Here is a 13,706-nt window from a genome sequence, read left to right on the forward strand (position 1 = left end):
CAGGCATGATTATTAATCCAATGTCCCATATCATGCTAGGTTGGCATATAAGCAATGTCTTGGCAGAAAAGTTACATAACCTGGCAAATAGATTTCTTAATTATAGTTATCAGTGAAAATTAAAATGTGGATTTGATCAGGAGGTGTGAAAATACCTTTGAACAGTCCAGAGTCATATATTCAAGGGGAAAATGATATACATTTTAACTGTGGTACATTATTTAGGTAAGTTTGCTTTGTTTGTTTCTCTTAATGTAAAGCAGTCACCATATCCATATAACCACATAATTCTGAGATAGAGAGTATCTATCTTTTATTATCACTCAATTATTTCAGGGGAAATAATCTCTTTTCTACTTATTTCTACACTACTATAGAATTACCATTTATTTCCTAGAATAGCTTATTTATTTTCAGTTTATAATATATAATTCCTTCAATATAAATTTATGATTCGCTATCAGTATATCCCATAGTTAGGATCCCATTGCGTTGTCTTTCATAACAGCTTAAAAATTGCATTTTTTCTTAAGGAATCTAGTAGCTCACAATACCTCTTATATTGATGGTCGATTTCATGCTACTTCTAACTATGCACAGAAAGCCAAACAAATTTGGATGTGGCATGCTGATCCTCTATCTATCTTTCATTGAGTAGTCATTCTAATATTTACTGATCTCTATCTTAATTTTAGATATTTTTCTGATACGAAAGGAGCTGCATATGTACATGACATTACTGAGTGAGTAGTCATTCTGAATTTAAAAGTCTTATTTAAAATGTGATAAAAAAAGTAAAAAAAAATGTGATTAAATGTGGTTTTAGGAACTAAATCTTTTTAGTTCATTAAACTAAACAAAACTAGTTTATTAAACTTAAAAAGTTCTCATTTAATAAATACAAGTGCTGCTAATTTTCTGATCTTTAACATATCTAGCATCATATATTGACATTAATTCTAATTTTGGATTTAAGTGTAAAAGATAAAAGGAATGAAAGATTTATTTTTACAAAATAACTTTGCTCCTTTCTAGAAACAACTCTTACCATTTTTAGATTAAAATACAAACCTATAATTTTCTTTATGACCGCATGAAATTAGAATTATAATCAGAAAAACATTCTTACTCATGAAATTTTTTTGATTGGTTAAATCAAACACAAAATAATTATGAGTTTTTAGCTACTTTTAGTAAACACAATAAATTTACAATAATTTATTGTTTGAAATGGTCAAGTCTGTTTCACCAGTTACCTTTCCTAATCCTTAATGTTTATTGTGTTCAAAAATTTGATCTGCTTCAGAGGTTTCTGGATACTTATTTTATAGGACACATAGTTAGGAAAAATATATATATTGGAAATATAGAGCATATCAGTAGAGAATAGGTATATTATATCACATAAGCAACATTAAAAATAATGAGAGTCTTAATTATCAAAGAAGTCAATTAATTAAGTCCAAATACTGGCTTCAATTTTGTACAAATAAAGTTTCTTTTATTTATGTTGGGGAAAATGAAACAAATGGCTGGTATACTAGGTGTTATTTGTGTAAAGGAGCAAAAATTATAGGTATAAGTTAAATTTATGAAAGTTTAATTAAGTCATAGGCCTGGTTTTTATCAAAACTATATAGAGTGTTACCCAATCTGATAATTGATGATAATGAAAAATAATTCTTTAAAGTTAATATTTACATATATGCCTTATTATTATAAGTGCTTACTTCAAAGGCGATAATATCAATGAGAATACCATTGGATTTCTTTATCTATACGTGACAATTTGGATAAACTTGAGATGTATGGTTTATAATAGGATAATAATCTTTTGAAGTAATTTCTTAATTTTGATAAGCTATGAGGCCCACAAAGGCATGAAGTCAGTTTATTTTTGTTTTACAGCTATAGCTTGAACTTTTAACATTGCATCCAAACCAAAAAAGATACTTAAATACACATTAAATGAATGCATGGATGAATTTTAAAATGATGCTTTATTTATTCTAATTTTATTGATGAAGGATTTTAGCACCACATGCATTATATGAAGTACCGGTTATTATTACTAGGACATGAATTTAAAAAGAGAAACACTAAGATCAATAGCTACCTTAAATAAGACTTCAAAAGGAACTGTGACTCAAAACTTCATCAGGATGGGCTCAGCCTCAAGAGACAAAGAAGCCCTTTCTGACGATGTATAATTAAAAAGGGTTTAGAGAGAAGCTCTAATTTTCCATGGAAATAAATTCCACAAAATGACAGCTGTCCAGTTATATCTGGTTTCATAGGCTCTCTACAAGGAACTCAGTTTTTATTGAGTTTTCCACAAATATTTAGACTCAATTTTAAAATGTCACTTGCTCCCCCTCCACACCCCCCTCTCACCACCCCCCCGCCCGCCTTCCAAATTAAGGCAGCAACTGAAAAGCCAAGATGTAGTCCTTCATGTTTTGGATTTATAATCAACATTTTCTTTCTTGGACAAATGCCCAGTTCTTGGTATACTAGAATAGCAAGGGAAACAGGGAATTATTAACTTATGTTGATTGTTTAAGTCCAAATGATTCCCAGGCTACAAAAATTCAAGTAACACTGAACAAGTTAATTTAGTAAGAGCGAGAACCAAGTTAGAAGATCACAGCACAGGGAAAGGTATTTTGGTTTTTCAAAAAATGTTTAAAAGTTATTGATAGCAACAGTTTTGTAGTCCCACCTCAGGATGGCTGTCTTGAGATCTCTGACAAGACATACAATGCCCTCCAAGCCAGGTCCTGCTCTGTGCAATCTAATAGCCCTTTATTGTTCCTAAGTGAAAGTGAAATGTGTGACTATAAATAATTGTTTTTTATAAACATACCTAAATTTACTTCATCAAAGGAGTGCTGTCCTTTAAAATGAACATCTTGAGAGAGGGTCTATTTATTCCATTACACAAAGAATTTGGAAAACTTCTTGTATATTCTTGCAAATATGTGAGTCATGCAGAAACAAAAATCAATCTTAGAACTATTAAAAACACAGACTATTTGGGGGCTAAAAATGGCATGGCCCAATTCCATCGCTTACATTTTTCATGAGTCTTGGTTCCAAATGAGCTCCATCTTTTTTGTCAAATGAAATCCAAGTTTAAAATATAAAAGTCCGGCGCTACTGGGTGAGTCAATAAAATATACCACAAACTATAAAACTACTTCCAAAAGTGCTTTTCCAAAATGCCTGAAGGGATGGGGCCATCACTGAATTGGGACTATAAACTCCCAAGTGACTATCCGGATACAGGCTTAAAAAAATCACCAGCATATATTTTTAAATTATACTACATAAATGATGGGTGCACAGTAAATGTTAGAAGCCTTTACATTTTTCTTGAGTTTTAAAATACATAACACATAAGTAGTAAGGTGGTACCCTAAGGAATACCTTTAATTTGTGAATTATTATGTGTCTATTGTAACATGCTTATATTTTGAATGGGAATCAATAAACAAATGTCTGGCTCTTCATTGTGCCCACATGATTTATCAGAAGCAGAGCAGTAGAATGAATAGAAAGTAGTAGAATAAATCTACTACTACTATTTTATTTATTTATTTTTATTATTTTTTAATGTTTATTCATTTTTGAGAGAGAGAGAGAGAGTGAGGGACAGAGAGAGTGAGAGACAGAGAGAGAGAGAGCGAGGGGGAGGGAGCATGTGTTGGGGAAGGACAGAGAGGGATGGAGACACAGAATCCACAGCAGGCTCCCAGACTCCAGAGCTGTCAGCAAAAAGCCGGATTTAGGGCTCGACCTCACGAACCGCGAGATCATGACCTGAGCTCAAGTCTGACACTTTACCCACTGAGCCACCCAGGCACCCCTCTACTACTAATATTTTAGGCAAAATACCAAAGTCTCACCAAGAGAACTAAAAAGGATGGTTTATATGTAAAAACAGGCAAGGAGTGACATAGAAAGAAGGATTATTGCAATGAAAAATTAAAGACTGTCTTCAGAGAAAATAAAATAATTTCCTCTTCCCAAATATAGCTTTAAATTGGAAGTCAAACTATCCTGCAGAAGTGAAACATTCCAGACATTTTTCTTCAAATTTTAAAATTGATTAATTAGAGGAAATTAATGATTGGTATTTCATTTTCAATTTCCAAATATATACACAAAGCTATTTCCTTCTTGAGCATTTTCCATGTTTTGAAATGATCACATTTCCTGAAAGCAAACTAAATAAAATCAGATAAATAAGCACAACATATGCAAGTTGGATCTTAGACACCTTTGAGTTTTCAGTTCACCTACAGGATATCATACATTGCACTTAAAAGTTAATATTAATATACAAGGCTGTCTTGTACCTTGAAGCCGTGAGTGGAATTAATTCACCTGCAGTATAAGACCTCAATCCAATTGCTGAAAATCCTCTACTTTTCTGCCAGTCAGTCTTAGAGAAGCATAAAATCAAATGCTAGATTTTAAAAATCATCACATGAAGGGGCGCCTGGGTGGCGCAGTCGGTTAAGCGTCCGACTTCAGCCAGGTCACGATCTCGCGGTCCGTGAGTTCGAGCCCCGCGTCGGGCTCTGGGCTGATGGCTCGGAGCCTGGAGCCTGTTTCCGATTCTGTGTCTCCCTCGCTCTCTCTGCCCCTCCCCCGTTCATGCTCTGTCTCTCTCTGTCCCAAAAATAAATAAAAAACGTTGAAAAAAAAAAATTAAAAAAAAAAATAAAAATCATCACATGAATAAATCATGTAAACTATCAACAAATATTAATTGCGTCCCTACTGTGCATAAGACAGGATGGGATACAAAGAAATGGTTCATGACCTTGAGGATTACAATATATGTAGTTGGTGAAAAAAGATCTATACCAGAAGTCTAGTAGGTTCTTTATTGTAGTACAATCCTCTGAAACTATGTAAAAAATTGTTTCAAGACAGGATAGGTAGAACATTTATAAGAATATCAAATGAGAGAATAGTAAACATCTGAAAAGCTTCTAGAAAATTTACTGTTCTAAAGGTTAGCTATTATGACATAATTGCCTAAAGATGAATTCTAATCAGGCTTTACTTTGCAAATTCAGTGCATATTATTGACTAATTGAAGAAAGGTTAAGGCAGAAAAAAAAATGGACAATACCAAATGATTCAAATTTGGCCCTTGATAACATAGCCAATGGGTTATTTTATAGCTACAACCCAATCGTTACTATAAAAGAATAATTTCACAACTGTCATGGCATTAAAATGACTTTGATAAGCATTACAGCATTAAAATATATTAAAGAATAGAAAAGATTTATATCTTTTTATTCGGTGCTTAAGGGAAAAAACAGGCAAACAAATGATTTGCTTTTGTTTATAGTCCCAATTATCCTAAGTACTTGGTTTAATTTGTTCTCTTCCTGATTAAATCTAGAAATATAAAGATCTGATGAGAATGCATGTTTCTGTTAAATGTTGATTGTGGATGCAGTAGAAAGGATATATGGAATTCTTTTCATTAAACTGGTATTTTATACTTTTATTGCAAAACATAGATGTTATATCTTACGGCTAAAGAATTAGCAGTTAATGTGTATCTACTGTTTGAAATATATGAGCAATTATTTAATAAAGCACACATATATAGATTATCAAATTATTAAAATCTTGAGTACAAAACAGAACCCAAAATTGATATGCACATACGTGGTATGTATGGGCCAGCATATTGATAACTGAGAATTCAAAATAAATTTGATCAATTGATGTAAAGTACTATTTGTGATCATTTGGAGTTGTGGGATGAGTAAAAAGAACAAGTCTATGTTTGTTTTATAAAGTTTGTACAATGGGATCACAAAGAAAGTAAAATTCCTTTACTGGCAGAAAAATAAGTGACTGTGAAAGTATTTTACTTTGTAGTGTTAAGTTTCATCTTACTAAGTACACAAAGCCCCTGAACTAATAAGAATCCATCCCTTGCTTCCAATGAATAGACTTAAAACTATTTTAGCCACGGGGGGGGGGGGGGGGACTTATTTCTGATATAAAAACTTAAGGTATGCTTTTGATCCACAGAGGCAGGAAGGCACCATATGAGCTCTGAGAACACAGATCAACCTGTCCGACCCCTATGAACTGAATTGCTTCCAATTGTATAATGGACTGCAGTCCAGCTAGACCAGCACCTCTCAAAAGGGCATGCTTTTCCCAGAGAACATTGGAAATGTCTGGAGACAACCCATTGTCACAATTTTGGTAGGGGGGCAGCAAGGAGCGTGCTGCTGGCATCTACTAAGTAGAGATCACAGATACTGCTAAACATCCTATTGTGCACAAGACATTCCCTCACAACAAAAATTATCTGGCCCCAAATGTCAATAGTACCAAGGTTGAGGAATTCTGAGTAGATTAATTGTCTTCTCCCTGTTGACAAATGGATGAATTTGGAGTCCCACCGACTGATAAATCTATGGTCCAAGATAAACCCCATTGTATCCAGTACCAGCCAATCCTATCTGGCCATAAAAATATCCTGCTACAGTGTCATGGGAGAAATTAGAGGTGGGATACATGGCAAATGCTAATATTTCTTTCTCTGTGAATCTATTTTCAACTTTAAGAACTTTTCGGTAAAAGTACTCAATTAATTAGTTAATGGAAGTGCTAGTTAGGGAGGACTGAATTAATGTTTTCCCCCACTCACAAATCACACACTGATTCAAGTTTCTTTTGAAATAAGTACCAAAGAGGTGAGATCCACATTCATGAAGAAAGTAGAAGGTACTTATACAAGATCTGGAAAGAGGGGAGAGAGTAATTCACAAAACTTTGTAGGGACATTCATTTTATCTTGAAGGTAGTCAAATTACCCATTCACCAAATATTCTACTAGCATACAAGGCCCTTCTATTTATTTCTCTATACACTAGATACTTACTATTTTTCATGACATTCCAGAGACATAAGAAATGTGAAAGAATCATTGAAACAAAGGTGTTTAAGGACAAATGTGTTGATCAATGATAAAGATGGAAACCGCAATCTTGTCCATTTCTATCAGTGACACATTACTCTTTTTCGTTTTTTAATTAAAAAAATTATTTGAGAGAGAGAGAGAGAAAGAGAGAGAGCACAAATGGGGGGGCAGAGGGAGAGAGATAATATTAAGCAGGCTCTATGCTTAGCATGAAGCCTGATGGGGGTTGGAGCCCACCACCCTCGGATCATGACCTGAGCCGAAATCAAGAGTAGGGCGCTCAACCTAATGAGCCTCCCAGGCACTCCTTATACTACTCTTTTCTAAATCACAGTAAATAGAAGAGTGCTTGGTTGGCAATAAGTGTTCAATAAATATTTATTGAATGAATAAACGTTTATTATCCAAAACATGAACTCTCTTTCAATGCATTAATACTCTTCCTTTGTTTTATCTAGTTTTTTTTTTCAAGCCAGAGTTTTCCATTTTCCTGTACTTTTCTCACATTCTTTTATTCTCTCTTCTGAACGTGACACTCTGAGAGGCACTTCCATTCTTGCCATGGTTTCCTGATTGTTTCTCATGACCTTAATATTAAATTTTTGACTACCGTGCTGCCAAATTACTCCTTTTAGAAGATATCGTTCTGCATACTGTCTACTACTTTTAGCACATTTCAAAGTTCTTTGCCAAAAAGGAAACGTCTATAGCTTTATTTTTTTTTAATTTTAGTTTATTGGTTTAATTTCACTAATTAGCCTTGAATTGTACAGTTTATGTACTATATATATTTATTTATAGTAGGTTACATATATATATGTATATATGTATACTATATATATATGCATATATATATATATATATATGTAACCTACTATATATGTATTTAAAGATCACCATTTAGTAGTGTGCTTAGGTGGCTCAGTTGGTTGAGCATCCAACTCTTGATTTCAGCTCAGGTCATGATCCCAGGGTCTTGGATTTGAGCCCTGTGACTCCCTTTCCTTCTGCCCCTCCCCTGCTCATGTTCTATCTCAAAAAATGTAAATAGATAAATAAATAAATAAATAACATCCATACGTAATAAAATAAAATAAAAAATACAAGTAAAAATGACTCTTGGCAAAATAGGTAAGAAGGCCAGTATGTCATTCAGTAGAATGGTCCTTAACTAGGAATTAAGAGACTTTTTTTGTTGATCCAGGATTTAACATTAAATAGTTGTATGAATTTCAATAGACCTCTTAGATGAATTTCAAGCTATATCTCAGCTATACAATGCTTTATTGTCTCTATGGGAATGTTGTCTGATATTTGGATTCTAGCAAAAAAAAAAATCTTTGCTCAATACCTTCATGAAAGAAAAAAAGTATATAAAGAAGCTAAAATTTGGAGACTCAGGACCCATTTGTTACTTTAGCTACAAACAGGTCTCACAGAGATTGTGTTACAGAAAATATTAAGAAGATGAAAATAAATGATTTGCCATATTGTTGAGAGAAAATTATTCTTTCGTAAAGAAAAAGTTTAAAAGTGAAATGTTTTTTCCCCACTCATCTTGGCTTCAACCAGTCCAGCTGCCTTTTAGCAGCCAAACAGTCCATTATCACTATTGTGTTTGAATCATCATGGCCTTGCGATGAACTGCTTGAGGAAGATGGCTTGAATAAAATACATACATATACATTGGCATCATTCTTCAGTCCCCCTTTTTTTTAGTGGCATTGCTTTCAACTCGAGTTGGCTCTTGTCCAAAATGGAAAAAAAAAAAAAAAAGAATCAGCAGTTAAACAGCTGGTACCAATTATACTAACTTCAGTGGGACTTACATGCTCAAGTGTGCAAGGAGCGAGCTGAATCTATGATATAACGGACTTTTGAGTTTGTAACCTGACCGTGGTCCTTAGGCTGTTTTTCCAGGGACTCCTATTTAAAGTCATCTCCAGAATTATACACCTACACTCTCACAACAAGCAAGTGTTAATAGTTTTGTGTTTTTTTAATAAGCTCATTAAATTACCGCTTACTGGTATACATACACCAAAGGATCTTACTTTCTGGGGAAAAAAAATCTGAGGAAGCTGGATGTAAAAGTTTGAACAAATACTTATCTGAAAAGTAATACTGTTTTTTGACATTAGCATAAGGATGTGGAACTTCAGAAAGATAAGTACTATGATAATGAACACAATGAAATATACATCACAGATTATTTTCTAGCATCAAAAGTTATTAGAAATATAGTTCTTCTAAGTTCACTCATAGAATGGAAAAACTAGTAAGTGTCTTATACGTTATTGGTTCATTTAAAAATATTTGTATTTAGAAGACATGCAATGATATTTCATACTTCTTCTTATATGTATACCTTATGTTTTATAAAGTCTTCTCACTTTTTAAGGAGCTTAGATTGAAGTGCTAACTATCTGAGATGCCATTCTCTAGAAACAGAAAGTAAATGTTAGCAATATTAAATAGCATTGGACCAAAAAAAAAAATACCAGTTCATAATTTTAATCCCTAAGAAGTACAAGTTCTAAATTTGGAAAAAAATATACTGTTTTTAATATGTTCTAGTCTGAAATAGAAATTCTCTTAAGTTTACTTTAGGAAAAAAAAATCCATTGCTTTCCATCAAGACAAGCATCTCACAAATCACAAAGAGGATTTTGTAACTAGGCAACCAAGGTCAGAGAGACTGTGACCAAGGTTTGGAGAACCAGCTGAACACACACACCGGGAAGAGTGAGGCTTGGAACTGCAATAAAGGAAACTGATGTATTTTAAAGCACTCCTTTTTAAAACCTATCATTCCATAACACTATGCAGGTGTACATTCTGAAAAACAGCTGATAAATCTGCTCCAGATCCACATTTGAATAATAAAATCGTATTTTATTCAAATGATTTTCCATTATAAACACAACCTGATCAGCCAAGGAACTAGAGAACGAACAAACAAACAAAAAAACACCCTTAAACAGACATTTTTCTAACATAGGTGATTTCACTAGAATCGTACATGGATATGTGATTTTCCTAGGCAAAGATACATGCTCATCAAAAAAGGATAGATTTGCTAAATCTTTAGTCACGAATGTTAAGATGAATGAGATGTTTTCATGAGTTCTCATACACGTTTCCAAGTAACTTAAATGGATGTTTGTGTTTTTTTATATTGACACAGGGCATAGCATATTGATCAATACCACAGCATTATGATACCTATCAAAATTCTAGAAGGAAGCAAATATGACTAAAATCAAATGCTGATTTTAATTGATTGTAGAGATGTCAGTTTCAGAAACTCAAAAATTGTCATAGGCCAGGAGCCCCAAGCCATCGTGTCAGAAAATTTTATTGAGTATTGCGGTCATTTTGCACGGTGAGCTGTTGAAATGTCTCATAGGGTAAGCAGTATTGTGAATAGTTTTAAAGCTTGTATGTGACTTCTAAGGTCTTTTGAGTCTCAGCTGAGTGGATCTGGTAGCCAATTTGGATACATCTGGCTATTATTCTGTTTACTTACTTTCCACTCATTTTCCCCAAAAGACGTTCATATCTGTGAAAAGAGACACCATTGCAGCGGCACCTGGGTAACTCGGTCAGTTAAGCAACCAACTCTTGGTTAAGGCTCAGGTCATGATCTCACAGGTCATGAGCCTGAGCCCTGCTTCTGGCTCTGCGCTAGCATTGTGGAGCCTTCTTAGAATTCTCTCTCTCTCTCTCTCTCTCTCTCTCTCTCTCTTCCTTGCTCTCTGCGCCTCCCCTCTTGCACTGTCTCTCTCTCAAAACAAATAAACTTAAAAAAAAGAGAGAGAGAGAGACACCATTGCCTAAAATGTGTACCAAAATTCTCAGAGAAACTGTTATCTTGGTTGAGTTGAATTAATGTTTAGTTTTATGATATCATATTTAAATTCTTCCAATTTAAACTTAATTATGAAATTCTTGACGCCATCTTAGCAATATGTACCTTGTGTAGGAAATGTGGTACATATTGATCAAAGAAATTAAAAGAACATGGGATGTATTTGTGGAATCAAAATTTCAAATTACTTTCACATGTTGTAAAGGCACAGGAAAGGGACGGATAAGCATTTTTTAATCATGTCCTCACCTCTAACTCATCCTTCTCCCTTCTATTTTTGCCTATGGCACATATAGCTTAGCTTCAATGAGGTCATAATTAAGTGGAATCTTGTTGTTGGTTTAAAGAGAAACTTGTATATCACAGTAATACTGTGTTTGCTGTGTTTACTGGACCTTAGTGTTATCATCTCAGTACAGATGCCTGACCCCAAATCACAAGCAATGGTTCATGTCTTTCTATAGGATACTGAGCAAGTATATTTGTATGCCTATTAGTTTATAGGTGAAATCATAAGCTGTTTAGTTCTGCAGTATTTTCTGAACTTATAACCCTTCCCTCTTAGCTGACCTGCAGGAGGCTGTATAATGTACTTCAGGGACCCTAGATACATTTGAGAATTTATGTCTGATAGGAAAAACAGTAGGAGAGTAATTCAGTAATTTAGGCTCTGGACAATAGCGGACTATATCGCAAAAATGTGAGGCACCACTTTAAAGTTCACTTACACACCATGTTATTAGCCAGATTGTTTTTAATGCATACACAAGTTGTTGTGTGTGGGCCGCCGGGGTGGCTCAGTCGATTAAGCATAAGGCTCTTGATTTCAGCTCAGGTCGTGATCTCCTGAGATCAAGCCCTGGGTCAGGCTCTGTGCTGGGTGTCGAGCCTGCTTGAGGTTCTCTCTCTCCGTCTCCCTCTGCCCCTCACTCCGCTAGCTCTCTCATTCTCTTTCTCTTAAAACAAAACAAAACAAAACAAAACAAAACAAAACAAAACAAACAAACAAACAAACAAAAACAAAAAACAACAGCTGTGGTAAGCCAGACACTGAATGAAAACTGTGTGTGTGTGTGTGTGTGTGTGTGTTTTACAGATTTAGTGTTATGACAGTCTATATTGACATTATTTTAAAGGTCTAATTTGTGCATTTTTAAACCAAATCTTTAATATGTTATATTCTATATACATTCTAAAGGTAAATATCAAATGTCTACTTAATGTTTTCTTAGAGGCCAGATTTAAGTGGAAACAGACAATGTAGCAGAATTTCCAAAGAAATTACCCCTAAGCCAGAACTTACCAAGAACACTATTAAATGAATAAGGGTTTTCCCCTGGCACAAGCACTACATGTTTCCATGTATCTTTTAGTGATAAAAGTAAATTTCCTTAAAAAATATTGTATCAAAAAATCATTCTTTGTACTGGCAAATTTTTTGTTGAATATGTTTGTATATGAGGATGATTAGTTGAAAAACTTATTATTTAGTAACACAAATTTTTAGATTTGATAAACATGTAAATATATCCTCTTTAAACATGTCTATAATATCCACTTTTATCTTGCCATAAAAATGAATGTTTCCAAACAGATTAACCATAAGGTTTTCATGTATTTCCAAATTTACAACAAATGACATCTGTGAGCCAGATGGAATTAACAAAAATGTCCCTTTTACTTCCTGTGTTGCTCAAGAGAAAATAATACTGATCATCTTGACCTCAAAACTACAGTTTTATTGTTTTCAGATTCTACCATTTTCCACATTTGCTCCTGGAACAAAATGATTGTCACATTTAACAGCTTTTTCAACTGATTGTGTCTTGTTCTTGGAAGAATTTATATTTTCTTTTAGAAAACAAACACCTACTGAAAGTTAGAAAACTTCCATACTAATGTGATAGTAAACTACCTGGGCCTTCTACCACGAATCTGGCTTTATTACCTCTATTTTGTTATAGTCTAGTAGACAAATAATGTAAAGATAAAGCAAGTATTAGCTCAAATTTTAAATTTAATAGGGGTATATCCATTTAAGAGATGAGAAGCTTTGGAAGTTATTCCCTAGAATATCTAAAATCATCTAAGTCTTATACAAGAAAAGTAAAAAGGCAAACTTCATAATTTTCAGGTTAGTTCATTTGGTAAAATAATGTTTAATATATATAATTTGACACATTTAGTACTTCATTTTATTTATCTTGTTCTAGGCATAGCAAAGCAAATGGACAACTGATACAGGAATACATTTGCTCAAGACATTGCAAAAGAGAGCAACACTAAAGAACAAAGACAAAAACTTTGTGATTTTAAAGAAGAACCTTATTTGAAAATTCCTTGCATTTGCAAGTGGAGGTAACTGAAAAACTGTATGAAAAAAAAATATTTGTTTATGGAATCTGGGGCTTTTGGGATTATGTTTTTATTTTAGTACTGAATGGTTCATATTTTCGAGTCAGCATTTCCCATTAGACTACAGTTTCCTAAGGCAGAATAATGCTTCATTCATTTCTGTATCCTGAAAGGTTAGCAGACTGATTCATACTCAGTATGGAAACAATGCAAATTTGATAAATGAATGCATAAAATGAACTCCTTTCATCAATTCCATCAATAACCACCAGTCAATATTACTTATGTCCTGTTATTGAAAATGTAATTAAATAATGCATTTTAAACAATATAAATGAACAATTCTTTGTCAAAAATGTATATAGTTGCTGTTTGTCTTACCTAATCTATTCTGAAAATGGGAAAGAATTATTATTAAATGTTTATTTTCATTTATAAACCAAACTACAAGGGAATTGGTCTATTTCTCCTATAATTCCTTGGTATCACTATACACATGCTAATTTTTTT

General features: G+C 33.5%; 1 long non-coding RNA gene across 1 annotated transcript in view; it reads left to right on the forward strand.

Annotated features, from left to right (window-relative positions):
• LOC122216992 overlaps positions 1 to 13,482 on the forward strand; it is a 38,907-nt gene extending 25,425 nt beyond the window's left edge. Inside the window, exons 4-5 of the long non-coding RNA XR_006201233.1 lie at positions 696 to 743; positions 13,055 to 13,482. This is a non-coding gene — a long non-coding RNA (uncharacterized LOC122216992). The remainder of the gene's footprint in view (positions 1 to 695; positions 744 to 13,054) is intronic.
• Positions 13,483 to 13,706: the final 224 nt, after the last annotated feature.

The sequence above is a fragment of the Panthera leo genome, chromosome B1 (assembly GCF_018350215.1).
Source record: "Panthera leo isolate Ple1 chromosome B1, P.leo_Ple1_pat1.1, whole genome shotgun sequence".
Taxonomy (NCBI): domain Eukaryota; kingdom Metazoa; phylum Chordata; class Mammalia; order Carnivora; family Felidae; genus Panthera; species Panthera leo.